This window comes from Neomonachus schauinslandi, chromosome 11 (assembly GCF_002201575.2).
Source record: "Neomonachus schauinslandi chromosome 11, ASM220157v2, whole genome shotgun sequence".
Lineage (NCBI taxonomy): Eukaryota > Metazoa > Chordata > Mammalia > Carnivora > Phocidae > Neomonachus > Neomonachus schauinslandi.
The window spans coordinates 90191325-90209985 of record NC_058413.1 but is presented as its reverse complement, the minus strand read 5'-3'; the positions used below and the strand labels follow the sequence as shown (position 1 = coordinate 90209985).

The window sequence follows — 18661 nt, the reverse complement described above, 5'->3', positions numbered from 1 at the left end:
TCTGGCACAGAGCCGGAGTAAGTTAAGCTCCACAGATGTTCTTCAGATCCCTCTCCCATCTGCATAGAAGGAAACTCACTGTCCATTTTCTCCTGCACAGTCTGGCCTGCCCACCTTCTTGCTGGGACCTTCTTTCTGCTCTCTTCTGCTGAGTTTCACACTTCATGTTTGAGGCCCTGGCTTTGTTTCCCCAGGAAGTTAGTGGGGAACTTTAAATTCCAAACGCTCGACTCCCTTCCATTTACCTTTTCTGCTTTGCCCTTATTATCTGACACTGTATATTTTATTTATGTGTCTTGTTATATCACCTGTCCACCACTCTCATCTCCACCCTCCCCCAACCAGGATGTAAGTTCTGTGAATGCTGAGATTTTTATCTTTTTTTTTTTTTTAACAATTATGAACTGTTCCTAGCACATAGCAGGAACTCAATAAATTTTTGTTGAGTGAGCGAATGACAACTGAGTTCCCTTTTCTTTGATCTTTCCCCTCCCAGACTAGGCCCTACTTTAGTAGCCAAAGGATGGTTAAATCTTTTTCCTAAGTGAAAGAACATCTGCCCTGGGCCTCATCCTAAGCCATGCAAAAAGGCAGCAGGGGCTTTAAAGTCACAGCCGTTATTTAACAAGTCCAAGACAGGCAATAGAAAAAAATATATTCCGGAGCAAACTCCAGGGTTTTCAAGGTATGTTGTGCACGTTTTCCCCTTTAAATAGAGAGTGATATTCGAAAGATTTGAATTCCGTGTAAGTTGAATCAATACTGATTCTTTCTGCAGCCTTGGCCAAGACACCTTAAGCCTTAGTTTTGATTATTCTATCTGTAAAATGGGTGCATTGATTTCAGCACTGCCAACATCACAAAGTTACTGTGAAGCTCGCGCAGGAAGCTAATGGATGTGGCTGGATATGCTTCGGGATGTATAAATCACCGTGCAGATACAGAGGTGTATGCAATCTCACTAACACTTGGCTAAGGCAGAGCAAGGGGCCTTCTGATGAGACCCTGACAGAAGCAACAATCTGGTCCTAACTTCCTCACTTTACAGGTAGAGAAACTGAGGCCCAGGAAGTGACGTGCCAACGGTCACATCCAGAGCTAATAGGAAAGTTATGGCTAGAAGTCAGGTGTCCTGGCTCCAGGTGCAGTTTCTAGTCTCTCTGAGTATCTCAGTTGTTAATTCCACCAGGACGGGGATCATGGGCTCTGCTCAGAACCCAGGTCAAAATCACCATGGACGGAAGAGAATTCCTGACTTTCAGATATCCTTGTGAATCCCAACCCTTCACAACCAGCCTAGGGAGGGAAGCATTTTAAAATCAATCCTTTTACCATCCCTTCCATTTCTGAGATTCATTTCTGAGTGGCATCTGAATGAGAATTTTACAGACATTTCATTTCTCGTCCTTGTTATCATGCCTTTGCTGTCCTCCAGGAGCCGGTTAGGACCGAAACCTCTGTGAGGCCCGAGGTGTAACTCTCTGGGAGTGGGGACTTGTGGCTTGAGGGGCAGTTCGTCAGGTTGGCAGCATCTCCACAGGCAGCATGATGGTTGCAGGAGGGAACAGGGCCCCCGAGAAGGTAAGGGGGGCACAGAGAGATTAAATTTTTCAATGTCATGCTTCCTGTGCATTCCTTAATGGCTGAAATTTACATGTGTGGGGGAAAATCACAGTTTCCCCTGGAAGGTCTGAAAGGGAAAGCCAGAGCCATCGGACTGTGTTGCAAGTGGGTATACCCACTTGCAAGAGCTCTGTACTGGTGTGACTGGGAATCTTTTGACTTCTTACATGGGGTGTGTGGCTGTGATCATGACTGGTAACTGAAGTTTGTGCCTTTGTGGGTCTGTGACCGTGTTTCTGGGATTGTGTGTTTGTGTGTGTGTGTGTGTGTGTGTGTGTGTGTGTGTTGTCATCCCTCCCATCTTTGTGACCATGTGCAGTTCAATGTGTTTTTCTTTAAAAAAAATTATTTCTCATTTCCTGCATAAATTACTCCATGTAAAAGGCCATCCAGAGCTCAGTTCCTAGCATCCTTTTTCAATAAAGCAATATTATCACAGCCTAGTCCCAAAACTAGTCCCAGGAGAGGCTTTTCCTAGATTCTTTGTCAAACAAAATGTCAGCGACTCACCAAATGATGAGAAGAAGAATTCTTCTTGTTTATTTCCCAAGTGAGGCCGACCTGAAGCAGCTCAGCCTCTTTGCATCCTTTCCCTGGCTGGGCGGACCGTGGCAGGTGGGCAGGTGGACAGGGGTGCTGAGGAGGTCACCATGAAACCCCTAGGGCTCTGCGCTTTCACTTCACTCTTTACCCAGCTTTGTGACTTTGGGCAAGTCACAAAGTCACTTTTCTAACCTCAGTTTCCCCTTTTAAAAAAAGGACTAATAATACCTACTTTATAGGGCTATTGCAAGAATTAAATAACAAACTGGATACCATAGCTCTTTGTAAAGGACATTAGCATGTTGTGTGTATATATCCTCTGCTGAATATAGACATTTATTAATTCCTTTATTCAACAAATATTTATTGCACACCCAATATGTCCAAAATACATATTGGGTTCTGCAGAGATATATAGGTTTGAGACTCAGTTTAGGATGATATAATCTAGTGAGGTAGACAGAGTGGCAAACAGACAACCACAATCTGGTGGGATAAGTGCTAAAAGAATAGCACAGAGGATATTCTAGGCTTCTAGAACCATCCTTGCAGCAGCCATGAGGAGGATGGAGTAGGCCTGTTAGGAGGGCCATTAGGAGGCTATTGCTGAGCTAAGGTGTGGTCGAGGAGCTAGAGAGGAGGAAAATGTAGTTCACTCCAGGTGGGGCAAAAATGGTTATAGCTTGTGCCAAGGTGCACTTATTTTCTGCTTCTGGAGAGATCTTTCGGGGCTGAGAAGGCTGTCTCAGAACCATGGTCGTTCAGCAGGCTGGCTGGAGGAGGGAGCAGGGGCTCACTGGCTGGAGGGTCCGAGCCCTGGGGAAAGGAACTGCAGGGGAGTCATCAGAGAAGGGGCTGAGCCCAGCTGAGCAGAAAGGGAGGATGGAGACAGGCAGGGCTTTGCAGAGATATTCGAAGTATTTCCAATGGGTCTGAAGTTTTCTCCAAGAAAGGAAATCCCACTGGAAAAGTTAAGGGCTGGTCTTAGTTGCGTTGAAAGGGACATTTGCTCTCCATGATGGAGTCCCAATCGCCAATCTCTAATTTGTTTCTGGTCAGATTCTGCCCAGGTCTCTTGACTGCCTTTGGCATTCCTGTTCATCCATTCATTACCTCATTTAATAAATACACATCGAGCCTGATGGTGGGCCAGAGCTGGAAGCACAAATGTGAGGAGCAACTTGCTCAGGAAGCTCAGAGTGTAATGGGAGGGACACCTATAGGAGCATATAACAATCATTTAGTGAGATAGAGCCTGGACTTCACGGCTAAGAATTTTGAACTTTATTGTATAAGAGATATGGTCCCAGTTATTAGGGGAGCAGAAAGGAGGGAATGACTTACCCTGTGTGCAATACGGGGTTATGGAGAGACAATGTTACAGAGCTGAATCTTGAAGGATGAGTAGGATTTGGCCAAACAAGATCTGTGCAAACTGTCATTACCATCATTGTCATTAATGATGATAGTCACCATTTATGAAAGTCTAGTCTGGGTCAGGGCTGAATACTTTACTATATGCTAGGCACATCACATGGGTGATGTAATACCACAAAATCCTAATAAATAATTTGTCAGTTAGCGATTATTGTTTGCATTTTACAGAAATAGGAAAACCAAGACTTACAGAAGTCACACAGCTAGGAAGAGTGAGCTCTAGGATTTGAATCCAAGTTTGTCTGACTTCAAAGCCTCTTCCAGGGGGCGCCTGGGTGGCTCAGTCGTTAAGCGTCTGCCTTCGGCTCAGGTCATGATCCCGGGGTCCTGGGATCGAGCCCCGCATCAGGCTCCCTGCTCAGCAGGAAGCCTGCTTCTCCCTCTCCCACCCCCCCCCGCTTGTGTTGCCTCTCTCGTTGTGTCTCTCTCTGTCAAATAAATAAATAAAATCTTAAAAAAAAAAAAGCCTCTTCCACTCTGCTGGACTATCCCTCCACATTCATTTATTAATATTAGTGCAGGAGTCCTCTGAAATAATCCATAGTTTGGTCAAAAGCTCTTCATTCAGAGATACATTGAAATACAGAGAATTAGAATGCCTTTGGCAATAAATAGTGATAACTAAATAGCAAACTTTCAACTGAACTGATTAAGCATTCATCTGAATTAGTATTTTCCAGTAACGGTCCCTCTTCATGTGACAGGAATGATACTTTCCATATCTACAAGGACACAGTATTAACCTAGGTATGGGTGGCAGGGATAAATGAAATAGAAGACACAGATCTTGTCCTCAAAGACATATGATGCCATTGAGGAGATGCAGATTAACACAGAAAGCAGAAGGTCACAAAATAGAGTAAACCTGAGTCACAGGGTGGGGGTGCAAGAGGTTGACTTCATTCAGTTGCTGAAGATCAGAGAAAGGCAAGCCTTGAGCTGGTCTTTGAGGAAAGGGGACCCGAGTAACTGCAGGACCTTGATGGAGCTGGACACCAGAGAGGAAGGGGGAGCAAAAGACCCTCCAGAAGGGCACGTGGCCTAGCCACGGGGGCACAGGGCTCAGGCATGGTGTGCGCTAGGTCGTGAGACAGTGGCAGCCTAGCCTGGCTGGAGATACGTTTGGGTTGGAAAGATCCAGGGGATTTGGTAGGAGATGTAGGTTTGGGCTGATTATGGGGGACAAAATGGAAGCTAAGAAATTCGAATATTGCCTTCTTAGGCCCTGGCAAGCCATTATACATTTTTGAGCAGGGGAGAATCAGTATAAACGAGTCTGTAAATCATCTTAGCTTCCAAGGGGGCCCTCTTTCCCTAGAGGAGTGGAATCTGGTCTCTTCGAGACCAGCCTTGTTGCTCTGGTGATATGTGAGGCTTTCACTGGGATAGGTGAGTTAAGTGTCTGCCTTCGGCTCAGGTCATGATCCCAGGGTCCTGGGATCGAGCCCCACATCGGCTTTCACTGGGATAGGTAAGTTCAACAGCTGATACAGAGCAGTCAGAGAATGAGATCACACTGTCAGGTCCAGCTTTTGGTGTACAATGATGAAGACTGATGATGAGGATAGTGATGATGGAACAGAATTCAAAGGGTGAAGCGTTTTGACCCACATCACCTAGCAAACCCATGGCCAGGCTTGACCGAGCTGCCATGCTTCCTTGGCTTTCTCACCCCAGCAAGGAGGTGAGAGCAGCCTTAGACCCTCACAGATGTCTGCCATTGGGGAGGTGCCTGAGGGTCCTTCCATCACCGCACTCATGCCAGAATAGGCCCTGGGGGTGGGTTCCAGAGCGAGAACAGGCTCTTTCAAGGCTCTTAGGCCAAAGGAGACAACGACCCTGATGTTTTTTGCTCCTGGGATAGATACAGGATGGGGCAGCTTTCCCAAAGTGGACAGGAGACGGGCCTTTGGTGTAGACTTCTAGCCAGAGACTTCAGAGGCCCAGGTTCACCCCTGTCCTGTTCATCTGCAAAAAGTACGAGTTGGCAAAACAGGCAAAGGCGTTCTCTGGGGAAACCTGCCCGTCCTTGTCAGAGGGTGCCCTGGTTTAAAACCTGAACAGGCCAGGAAGGGCCTGACCAGAGCCAGAGAACCAGGAGTGGAGGCTGCTCCATTTCCTGGAGATCTTGTAGGGACAGAAGGGACTTCATCTTCAAGATGAAGCCCCTGCCTCCTTCTTTGTCCCTGAAACCATCTGGGCCATCGGGTCACCCAGGGCCCATGTCTTCCATCCATCTCTCTCTCTCTCTCTCTCTGTCTCTTTCTGTCTGCCTCCCTGCCTGTCAGACTGCCTGTTAATTAAGCCCAAGTCCTTGGGACCGGGCTGGTAGTGTTGCAGGCCGCATGCTAGTCTCTAGAGGGGAGGGATCTCGTAGGGCAACAAGAGGGAGGGTGGTGTGTCTCTCTGGCCAAGATGGAAAAAGGGACACTCCGGCCCCTCCCTCAGGCAAGGCAGGCGTGAGTGTGGAGAGACAGCGGGGCTCCCAGAGCTGCGCCCGGATAGGACGGGGGGCCGCGACCCCCGAGCCGTCTCCTCTCCACGCCCCCCGACCCCAGACCGTCTCTCATTCTCCTTAGCGCTTTCTGTCATGTGCGTTGCCCTCCTTATGCTCAGACGAGTCGCTGACAGTGACAGAATGGAGATTACTAAGCTGGAAGCTTTCTCCAGGCTGTTGGGAACTAGGTAGTTGTCAGTTCTAGGAAAGGAGAAATCTGTGTACATTGTAGCCCTGCAGCGGTGCCCCGCATGGGGGCATGTGGCCGTCACCTCAGACCGCCCCTCCTCCCTCAAATGTGTCCTTAATGCCTGCGCGGGGGCAGGGTCGGCTTCTCCTCTCTACTGTGGCCGTGGCTCCTGTCTGAGGGGCTCCGGACCCTCAGTGCCACCTTAGGGGTGGCGGTTAGAGGCAGAGCTAGAGCTAGAGCAGAAAGACAGACAGACACGGAAGAGCCTGTGGCTGCACCAGGACATGGAGAAGGAGCTCGGGCCCCTCAGTCAGAAAGGATACAACAAGCGACACCTGGGTGGCTCAGCCGTTGGGCGTCTGCCTTCGGCTCAGGTCATGATCCCAGGGTCCTGGGATCGAGCCCCGCATCGGGCTCCCTGCTCCGCGGAAGCCTGCTTCTCCCTCTCCCACCCCCCTGCTTGTGTTCCCTCTCTCGCTGTGTCTCTCTCTGTCAAATAAATAAATAAAATCTTAAAAAAAAAAATAAAATGCATATATTATGCTATATTCACACAATGGAATACTACACAAGAATGAGAATTAAGAAAAATTTTTTAAAGATCTTATTTATTGGGGCACCTGGGTGGCTCAGTCGTTAAGCGTCTGCCTTCGGCTCAGGTCATGATCCCAGGGTCCTGGAATTGAGCCCCGCATCGGGCTCCCTGCTCGGCGGGAAGCCTGCTTCTCCCTCTCCCACTCCCCCTGCTTGTTGTTCCTGCTTGTTCTCTCTCAATCTCTCTCTCTGACAAATAAATAAATAAAACCTTACAAAAAAAAGAAAGGACACAATTAGAGGCTGAAGGAGCCAGCAGGCAGGGCTTCCATGCTTCCACAACCTGACCCAGACCCTCTCTCTCCCCCACCCCTACACTGTGGACTTGGGCAGAGGAGGGGGTGGTGAGGCCGGCAGCCAGAAACAGCAGTAGCCACACATTGGAAGGTACAATTATTTCCTTATTATCTAGACTGTGAGCACCTCGAAGCCAGGGAGACCGTGTGTGTGTGTGTGTGTGTGTGTGTGTGTGTGTGTGATATCTTTGTATGCCCAGACCTCAGTACATGGTAGGTTCATAATACATGGAGGCTAAATTGAAGCAATGTGCACCTGCCCAGATGGGTGCAAGGAGGGGAGGAAGGAAGAGTAAAAAGCTCCCCAAGAACAGAGCTTCCATCTGCCAAGTCGGCCCCAGACACCTGGGAAATGAGGCAGGGGAGGCTGACAACCGCAGAGCTCCCAGGGACGGCCCACCCCACAACTCAGGGCATATCCACCCCTGCTTTCTTCCGGGAGCCCAGCATTTACTCAGCACTTACTCCTGTAGGCACTCCCTCTGGATGGGTAAGAACTACAAGAGCAAAGACAAGGGGGGAGGTTGGAATCGCAAAATGTCAATGTCTGGAGTCAGAAGACATGCCACTTGCTGGCCGGTTTTTGAGGCGAGCCCAGTACCTGACCTTCCTAAGCCTCCTTATCCACATCTGTAAAATGGAAACAACCACCTGGCAAAGAAAAAGGCGTCCCTCATACATTGCAGATAGGATGTAAATTGGTGTGACCTTCCTATAAGTAATTCGTAAAAATTTTTAAAAAGTGAACATACCTTTGGATTTGGCAGCTCCACATCTAGAAGCTTATTCTAAGACAATGATCAAGTCTGGAGCAAAATTCAGCTATAAGAATGGGCATTATTTATAATAGCAAAAACTGGAAATAATCTAGACAACAAATGATGGAAATTTGGCTGAATAATTATAGTACATCCATAAATGGAATGTCATTTAACCACTAGGATTATAATGTATATTTTCCTTATATGCAAAGGTGTTTATATGTTACAAATATAAAAAGCTGACTACAGAACAGTCTATATAGTATGATCCTGTTTTTAAGAAAGAAGAGTTTTATTCTACATATTAACTGTGGTTATCTTCGTATTGTGGGATTACAACTCACTTAAATTTTCTCCCTCTTATCTGTTTTGTACTAATCATCATATATTGTTTTGTAATGATAATGAAAATTAAGTTGTATTAAAACAATGACCTTTATAGGTTGCTTTAAGAGTTAAAGAAGTTATTATATGTGAAAGTCCTTTGTAAACTGAAAAATTACAGGCATAAGACAGGGTCTCTGCCCATGAGGAGCTTACAGTTTGGAAAGAGATGAAAAATACATAAGATAACTATAGCATGAAACAGAATGTGGCAAGAGCTTCCAGAGAATGATAAACAGCATGTTACTTGGAAACACAGAGGAGGTAAAATTACTTGTGGTTCTAGAGGAAAGAGCCAGAATGTTTGAGTTGAATATTGAAGAATCGCTAAGGTCCTGTCAGGTAGAAATATAGAACTGGGGCCGCAGGAGAAGCGGGAAGCTGCTGGACAGGTTTGGAGAATGGGAAATGCTTGCGTTTGGATGGAGGGCAGAGAGCCTGCGGGTACTGGAGAGAAAGAGTCCAGCAGGGCGGTTTGGAGCCAGACTGCAGACACCTTGAAGGCTGCACTTGGTAAAATGCCATCAGTGAACCCTTGTTGGTGCCTTTGATGAGTAGGGAGTCACTGAAAGTTCTGGGGAAGGAGCTGACACCGCGGCAAACCCCTCAGGAGTAGTGGGGTCCTGCCTCGTATGGGGCCCGGGATGGATGCAGAGTGAGGGCGTCTGCCTGGGAAGCTCAGTCTGGAGGCAGCTGACAAGCTGGAGGGGCAAACTGTGGGGATGACGAGGGGCCTGGCAGGCATGGCCAGGGACAGGACCCATCCTTGGTTGTGTCACTGGGCATGGAAAGGAGGGAAGACCATCTTCTGCCCTGATGGGAAAGGGATGGGAAGTGGTGGCAGAGTGAAATGAGGTGGGGCTCAGGGAAGGAAGAATAGGACACGTCTCCTGGGTTTGCAGCCTGGGGGGTGGGGGGCCAGAGAACTGGGAGCCATTCACAGAATTCACCCACGGCCCCAGGGAGAAGGAACAGGCTTGGGGTGTGGAGAGTGGGACAAGAGTAATCTGGTGCTCAGGACACATCCTCCCTTAGTTGGTCCTGATCCCTTGGGCCTCTCTGTGTGGCTGTCCCAGGGCTGGCACTGGCCAGGGGGGCCTGACCCTCCTGCTGCTTTGAATGTGTCTCTATTCCTCAGCTCCTCTCGGGAGGAGTCTGGGGTGTGGGCAGAGGGTTTGTTGTCAACCCAGTAAGCTTTTGTTAATGGAAATTCATTAACCAACCTCCCTATCTTGGAAGCTTCTCTCAGCTCATCCCGTCCTCCTGGCATGCCCCAGCTTACTCTTTCCTGCAGGCGAGAATTCGTACCCCCTCAGGATCCGGTGCTTTGTCTCTGCCACCCTCACCCCAGTGGTACGTGTGTTGGTGTGCGCATGCACACGCACACACACACACACACACACTGGAAGGAAGGCAGGAAAGTCTTGTTCAGGCAAATGTCTGAATTTCCATTTCCCCACTGCAACTCCCAGCCCAGGCCACTGTTTAGCTCCTCCTGTTGTCATGTCACTAGTTAATTACATTCTTTACTGAGGTGCAAATGTGTTTTTACAAGGAGACTAAGATGGTGTTAACTAGGAAGGAACTGTGAATGTTAAAGATGCATTTACCTCGGCTTGTAAGGCTGGGGCTCTTGGCTGGAAGTGCTCCCCGAAGCTGCCCTGAAAATGCAGCCTGGGCATCAAGCCCCCTTCTCCCCCCTCCCTCCCATGACCCTGCCATCCTAACCCCAAATGCAGCCTCCTTGGGGTCAAATTAACAACTCGATCCGTAAGGAGAAAACTAATGTGAGTGTCTGGGAAGTATCAGGCCAGGCCTTAGAACAGTGCAGACCACTGACCCCAGTTTCTAAACGTCTTGGTTCATTTCAAATATTGAGAACCAAAAGAATTCCCTTCGATCTAAAAATAAATCAGTAAGTAGTCCAGCCAAAGCCGACTTTAGGCCAAGGCTGTCCTTCACTACCAGTCTCTGCTTGGGGTCCAGTGCCCTCCTGACTCTTCCTCCCTGCTGCCCACAGACCCCCTTCCCCCCACCCATTAACGTCTCCCCAGACCCTCAGCCAAAGCCTGCCCTTGGAAAAGGATCCAACTCAGCCGCACATCTGAACAGGTGTGACTGCTACCCTTCCTTTGAGTTTCCTACAGTTTAAAACAAGAAGCCCCGCCCTACTCAGGGCCCAGAATCCCTCAGAGACCTGTCCACACTTTGGGGGAGAGAGGGCCACGTGTACAACTGATATCAGGAAACCAGACAGGTGACCACAGGGCACTTGCAACTGTGTGACGAGGATTTGGGCTCTCAAATGGCTCGGTGGGCCTGAGCAGCCACACCGAGGAGAAAGACTGACATCGTAAATATGGCGGGGGGGGGGGTCCCTAGAGCAGATGGCATATATCCCTTGGAGCCAGAGTGGGTGCCCCCTTGTTCTCTGATCACCCGGGGCCTCCAATCCCTTCTGAGAGCTGCTCTGCCCTTTTTTCTATAGGTGCTTTGACGCTAGCTGACAGGAAGAATTTCTGGCCCAGCTGGGAGTGAGAAGAGGGAGTGAGTCTCCTGAGAGCCATCCTCGAGTCCGCCAGGATCACCCGAACAGTAAGAAATGCTCCTCCATCCTTAAACACAGAGTGAAACCCTCCAGGCAGACGATCTTTTCTTCTGAAAACCTCGAGAAGCAGCCATCACATTAGCTGGCACTTAGCGTATACAAGCTGGGAACCCCCAGTACTGTGTTATTTTTCTCATGTCCTTCCTCCTCAGCTCCTTGAGGACAGGGCCAGAGCTGTGCCTCATCCCTGCGCCCCTCTTTTCTTCTCCGTAGTCTGGGAACAATAAACTGTTGTCGATGCCGATGCCGATGGATGGGCTGTTGCTTACATCCACGATGATGATAACCTTTGTATAACCTTCCGGAACAAGCATTATCACCTAAGACTCGCCTGGGGGGGTCTTTGTTAAGAGGCACTACCTGGGCCTCACACCAGAGTCTGAGTTTCTAAGCCGAGGTTAAGACCGGGAATCTGCACCCCGAGTGTTCTTGATGAACACAGAAGAAACTGCATCCCAGGTGTTTCTGATGAACTCTGAGAAATAGTTCTTTAGAATGTGTAAGGCATTTTGAATGGAGAATCTCATTTAATCCTCTTATCAGATAGGGATTTTTAAATCCCCTTAAGTAACTTCATGATCTCAAAGACATTAAGTATCAGTATAGGCAGGGATTTAGAAATCCAGTTATCCAAAACAACCCTTCTTTCTTTCCACTATGCCATGATAAGGGCCGGATCTGTTATGGTGAGATTGGGCCCCAACCCCAGAGGACACTGCCCAGGACTTTCGTAAGTTTCCCTGCTGTCTCGGGCCTGCCGTGACCTTACAGGTCATCAGCTTTCATTTTGGGGGCAGTCATCATTGCCCAATTCCTCACAAAAGCTGGTTTCCCTGGAGAGAGGGAGAGGGGACAGTGAACCAGAAAGGCGAACGTTCCTGGGGCCAGCTCCCCAAGTTAGCAAGGCCACAGACGTTCCAGAGGAGCATACCGGCAGAACTGGCCCCCAAAGCTTGTCCTGGTTCCTATGCCTTCTGGCCATTTGGGGAGCTCTGTGTTTTAGGTGTATGAAGGAGTGGGGAGCATGCTGAAGCATGCTGTGGCTCCTAGAGGTAAAAGCCAGAGGAAAGGAGAAAAAGGCACACGTAGGGAGCTCAAGCCTTCACCCTGAGTGTGGGTTCGGCGATGCCCATTTCAGGGACAGGCTGACAATCTCTTCAACACCCTTCGGAGCCTGTGTGCACAGCAATGTGAAAGGGAGATCTCTGCAGACCATAGTTGTGGTGAGGGTTTAAAGAAGATGGGGAGATGGTTAAAAAAGAGAGAGAGAAAGAAAAGAAAGAGAAAAAAGGGACAGGGTTAGAGACTCCTGGTGAACCAGGGTGGACAGGTGTTGTCACCAAGTCCAGTGGCTTTCTCAGGGCCTGGCGATTGCACTGAGCTGCTTCTTGCTGACTACTCGGTAGAGTCCTATTTCTCTCCACGCCAAGGCTGCAGATGCTCGAGTCCAAACAGGCCAGACCATGCCTATTTATTCTAGACGTGCTAGAATAAAGGGAAGGATGGAAACGGGTTGAGGGACTGCTAACGCCTGCCGAGGCCGTGTCTTTCCATCGGAGGGAAAGTTTCCATGGATGACATAGAGGCGACCTCACATGGCCCCCTGGCCTCCCCGTCCCTCTCCCTCCACCCCACCCTCCCACTGCCCACCGGACTCTCTTGCTGAGTGCCAGTCTGGTCCGTTCTGGGCACTAAACACAGTTGACCCCGTTGCTGGGATCGGTGCAGTCGGCAAGGACAATTTTTGCAGCTAACGCTGGAAGTGTGGCAATCAGAGGAACCACCAGCTGTCTCGCTTAAATTCTTAGCTCTCTCGCTCTCTTTTTTTAAAATCGTTTTGCTTACATAATCCACCCCCTTTTTATTTTCTAATTCTCTCCTTGCAAAGCTGGCACCAGAGGGGAAGGGCTGGGGCGGAGGGGGTAGCAATTACACATCAGTTTGGGGAGCATTTACATTTTGCAATTACAATTTTAAAAATAAGCTTCGTTAATGATCTCCACGTGTCAACGACAAACCCTAACTGACATACTCTCCTGGCCTTGCCTGCCTCCCCCTGCAGTCAGAGGCTCGGTGGAGGCAGAGGTAACTAGGGAGACACAGGGGGCAGCATCGGAGGGGCCCGCAAGAGCCATCAGCGTGCCCTTGAGGTTGGTGGAGGACAGGTGTGCGGCTGAGCACCTCGAAACCTAGAATTCGGGACTCCAGCTTCCCTCCTCTTCTCTGCACTCGTACCCTCCGAGGTGGGAATTTTCAGAGCCCTGTTGGTGAAGCGTAAATCCTAGTCCCCAGGAGCCAGCCGGTGTGCCTGGATACTCATGGACTGGGTAGAGGGACTGATCACACAGGCGGGGCTCAGGAAGGGAACAGGATTAGTTGTATCGCAGTTTGGGAAGGACGTTTCTCCTCTTACAATTGGCTAACCTATATTTCATGAAGCCCTCTGATCTCTTGGGCCAGCACTTTGGAACCAGACACACCCAGATTCAAATTCTAGCTCTGCTATTCGTTGGCTGTAAGATTTGGGGCAAGTTAAGTGACTTAAGTTTTCTGACCAGCATTGTCTTTATGCAATTGGGATAATGGTATTTACCTTAGAAGGCTTCTTTGAGGATTAAATGAGATAATGTACGAGAAGGCACCTCATCCAGCAGCTGGCCCTCGATAAATGCCCCGTAAAGGTCAGCTCCTCACCACGCCCCTCCCCAGGAGCCCCAACATGCTTCCTCCTGTCCGCATTAGAGCTGTCTTTCCAGCTACGGGGGACACTAAGGATGGGTGATCTGGTCTGATTCTGCCAGGTCTCCCCTCCAAGTCAAGCCATCTGCACCCTGAGCAGCTCCTGAAGGGGACCTCCCACCCCCTCCCACACACCCCTGCCTTGGCCTCAGGCCTCCGTTCCAGCCTTCCACCTCTCCTGGGCTGGCTCCCGACTCTGACTTTCAACAGCCCACTTCTCTTTTCTGGACACAACTTCAATGGAGTGACCTTTTATCAGGCCCCACCTATGTCCTTTATCTGTGAAATGAGGGAGGTGGGCCAGGCGCTCTCCGAGGTGCCTTTCAGTCTTGACATCTGTAAGGCTCAGATGCTCCTTCTCTAGAAGCTTCCTCTCAGCCTGTTATCCGCGTGGAAGGCTTTCATCTCAAGCAGCTTCATCCAGGCCAGTCTTGGGACTGACCACGTATCATCAAAAACTGACATTTGTTACTTGAAACATACATAAAATAGCTCTTCCCTTTGGCAAAACCAGAGAGGAATCTTATAAAAATCTGAGACAAGGAAGACTTCCAAAAGCAGGCCCCTTGGCATAGGGTGGAGAACATAGAAAGGGACTGTATTTTACCGGTTCGGGTGCTTAGGCGAACCACAGTTAAATATTATGTTTTACATATTGTTCTAAAAACTTGCTTTTTTAACCTGGCCTATGTAATGGGCAGCTTTCCAGGTCAAAATAGATTGACTCCATTGTTTTTAACTGATGCATAGTATTCTCTTCTGTGGACATTTCATTATTTATTTTAGGTATTTTTAAAATTAGAAGTAAAGTATGTACATGAGGGAAAAACAGTGTAACAGATATAAAATAGAATAAAAAGGGTCCCTTCTTTCCCCTACCTCTACCCACAAGGTCCAAATGACCCAAAGTCAACGACAATGAACAATCTCTGATTTTAGTTATTTGGTGGCTGGTGTTTACTATGTTATATAATATACTTAAATCCCTCTTTTTAATTTGTGTATTTATCTATTCACTCCTTGCTATGAAAGCCGGGAAAATTAGCACACATTCTCCCCTTCCAATATGGATTAGTTTGATAATTTTTATTAAGCCATATTTGACACTATGTTTATTATATAGTATTCTATAGAATACAGTGTGTTTATATATTGTGTGGTATATACTATATAGCACATAGTGTTATATATAATGAACTCTAAGTGATATATATTTAGTATAATAGTAGCTTTACAGATTTAGAAGATCTACAGTCTATCACTGTAGTTCCCTTTGCATTCCAACTATAGGTTGATCATAAGATGGAAATATTATCCAACCACAGAACTAAATAGCGTGATTTGACCAAGGGAAAGGAAACGGAACCGTCTGTCATTACAACTTGGCCGCTGCAGGAGAATCTTCTGAGAGCCCCCACATGTACTGCTTGCCCCTCTTCCCCGCCTCCCCAGCTCTCTCCCTCCCCGCTGGCTCCCGCTGGGCCGCCGCCATGTCTTGTGTGGATGCTGTCCCCTTCCTCTGATTCCTCTGTTTTACTGGAATACCACCTCTAATTATTTCTGATACGGATGAGTGGGAAATAAATTCTCAGTTCTTACGTGTCCAAAACAGACTTTTCTTTGCCTTCAAACTTGATTGATCTTCCGATGGAGTTCAGAATCCCATGTTCAAAACCTGTTTCTCTTAGGTTTCAAAGACGTTATTCTACCATCTTCCTATTTCCGATCTTGCAATGAGAATTTATGAAAACTTTCAGTTTGCTTTGCTTTTGCAAGTTCGAAAACGTCACCACTGTGTGCTGAGGCTTGAGATTTTGTTTGCTCCTTTCTTTTTTTCATTAACCGTGCTCACACCCTGGGACCATTTTCGTTCTGAAGTCACCTGTCTTGCTTCAGCGCAGGGAAATTGTCATTTCATTATTTCTTTGTTTATCCTGCTCACTTGGCTCTGTTTCCTCCTGGAAACTCCACTGCCCAGCACAGAGCCTGGTGAATAGTAGGTGCTCCATTAATGCTTGCCGAATTTGTTGCTTGGGACCCCGATTCTACATAGGTCCCTATTTTCAACTCGCCGCGTGGACTTGGACAAGTTTTCTCGTTTGAACAGAGAGGTCAGGCCTCATGACTGCTCAGGATGCTTCCACTCTGCCTGTCCTCTGGCAAACTGCCCTGGAGCCTTGAGTCCCTGCTGTTCCTGGGATTGGGGAAGAAGCTGAGGAGTGAGAAGTGAGGGGAAGGCGGAGGTTGGGCAGTTGGGCCGTCAGTGGCCAGCCTCCCACGACAGACATTTCCCTGAACCTTTCATCTGTTCAGCAGCCCCTGCCTGTCCCCCTTGGGGACCTCTCTCCTTGACCTTCGCCATCATTCTTAAATGGGCCTCCTTTCCTCTTCATCTGTGCTCCCTCTACCTTCTCAGCTCACCTCCACACAAAGCTCCCGTTAGTGAAATAATCCCTGACCATGGCAAGTGTCTCATTAAGTGAGATCTTTTTTTTTTTTGACTTTTATGACATTCCAGGACAAAGAGACAGCAGACTTCCCTCCGCAATCCTGCACAGCAGATGCTCTGACCAGAGACAGCCAGGCCCTAAAAAGAGAAGAAAGATTAGAGGGCCCCGCCAGTGGATAGCTTGGATCTGCCCCAGGCTTAGGCTACCTTGTGCCCTGGGGGAGGCATCTTGGATGAGAATTCCCACTTGCTTCTCTTCTCCACCCCAGAGACTGGCTCTGGGAGCAGACACCTCACACGCAGCTTCCCTGACTGCCCAGACCAAACTGCTCTGGACAGAACCTCTAGATCTGGGAGCCAAGATGCTTTCCTCCTTTTCCCTGAGAGGGCCAGACGCTGGAAGATCCAGATTCACAAGGGCTCAGATCCCAGAAGATCACTATCTAAGTCAGAGCATCCTAATTGGTCCCTAAGAGCCAGAGTCCACTGTCTTCTCTCTTCTTCCATCCCCTGGTCCTTGCCTTGCCATGGGAAGTGGCATCCCCTCTTACTGGAGAGAGAAGAGGGGAAAGTAGAGGCACAATTTTGAACTTCAAGGCCACAAAGATTCTGTATCAAAGGCAGGAATGAGAGCTCAATGATAGAACACGAGTTGGCATTGCAAAAAAAGCAGAATTAAGGTTTGAGGTGAGTTCTAATTTTCAGACAAGCTGCTAGTATTCAAAGATTCTGCTGCTAATATGAAACGCTTCTCCTTGGTGCCTGAGTACAGCAGAAAGGGCCAGAAGATGACTAAAAGTTTCCCTATTAGAAGCCAGAGAACTGCAGACCCCTTTCCAAGGCTGGAGTTTGAAGGGGCTGGGGCTTGGCAGGGGACAGGCAGGAGCCAGTGGGAAGGAGAACACAGCCCTGGTCCTCTGCACTTTGTTTAGCTGCTGCCTGCTTGGGAGGCTGTGGGTAACAACCCCGCAGCTGGCCTGCAGAGATGTCCTCACTGGTCACCCGTTCGGACCGCTGCCCAGGATCCATCAGGCTGGGAGAGGAAGAAGACGGAAAGGAGGGTGAGCAGGAAGGGACTTCTGCAGGGGGATAAAGCTAGAACTCAGGGAGATATGACAAGAGATGGGATGCCCCCTATGGATGGCCTGCCACAACTTGAAAAAGCCAATGCTGCTCAACTGGATGGGCTTTCCAAAGCTAGAGCCAGGTGCCTCTGAGCCTGTGAGTCATGGACATACTTCCCTCCAGAACAGGCACTTCTTTGCAGCTGTGGGTGGTCCCTGGAAAACCAGGGGTGGGTGGGGAAAGAAGTCCAAGCAGAGACAGCCACGGAGAGCAGACGGACAGCGGACTGCACGCTCCCTTCCAGCCCACCCCGCCCTGGGGGGGCCCCACCTGGGCCGCAGCAGGGTCCCGCAGTCCTGGCTGACAGGAAGGAGACGCTGACGGAATCCCAGTCGCCGTGAGTCAGAGCCCTGGCCCCAGCACCACGGAGTGTGGGGTCAGGGCTCTGGCTGGCCCCGCTTTCGCACAGCATGCGTCCCCAGACTCCGACTCCCAGACAGCTAAAGCACACAATCGAATTCCCAATTACACATCGCCCCTTTGATGCAGCCCTCCCCCACAGATTTCTACATTTCATACGTGTCCTTTAATTTTATTCCTTCCCTTCGTAATTGAACCCACAGTCCAGTGAGTCGACGATGGAGATTCAGTATGAGTCTCTTTCAGCACGATTCATGTTTTCCATCTTTGTCTCAGTGGCATGATGGTCATGAGACCCCTACTTCTTCTCGCTGCCATCAGCACTTCCGATGTTCCCTCTTCCGCTCACTCTTGTGAAATAACAAGAGCAAACCACAATGGAATATCGAAGTAACTGGGCCCACGCTGCTGTCCGAGACTGGCGGGGCTGGTGGAAGCGGGCTGCTCTCTAAGTGGTGCCTCCATCCAAAGGTGCAAAGTCCGCGCACGTTAACGGGCTACAGATGCCCAGATTCGGCATTCGGAAGACCTTTAGGTGGACTGCTATCATAGAAATCCAGGGTGTGGGAAAGTTAAAGGACAGCCCGATTGAATGGCGCGACTCCGTCGGTAGCTTGTTTCCACAATCACCCTTGCCTCTTCTGTACTTCTCCCAACTTCTGGGGGGCTCACTCCTCTTCTGGCGTTCCCCGCCTCCACCCTGAGACATCTAGGTTAAACATTCAGACTCTGAAAGCAGACCATGGGTCACATTGCAAGACTTCCTCAGCTACTCTAAGCCTCAGTTTTCACATCCACGAGTGGGCACAGCCCTCCTGCCTACCCCAGACGGTGTCTGGGAAAAATACACAAGGTCATCTGCATCAGAAACTTAGCAAATGCCCCAGGGCGTGGGGAAGGCTCAATAAATAGCAGCTCTTATTCAGTCCACTTACCAACTCACCCCGATCAAAATTTGCTCCAAGGAAACAAACTCGCTCTCCCTGAGGTGTAAATGACTGCTGGAATTTGAAGAGCTATATTTTCCAGATTTGTTTGGTCCTTTCCATTTTAAC

The 18661-nt window shown here is 49.0% G+C and overlaps 1 protein-coding gene across 1 annotated transcript in view; it reads left to right on the top strand.

Annotated features, from left to right (window-relative positions):
* Positions 1-18661, top strand: part of PKNOX2 (PBX/knotted 1 homeobox 2) — a 252855-nt gene that overhangs the window by 148769 nt on the left and 85425 nt on the right. The window contains exon 3 of the mRNA XM_021696423.1: positions 10814-10920. The gene's annotated coding sequence lies outside the window, so the exon portion shown is untranslated. The remainder of the gene's footprint in view (positions 1-10813; positions 10921-18661) is intronic.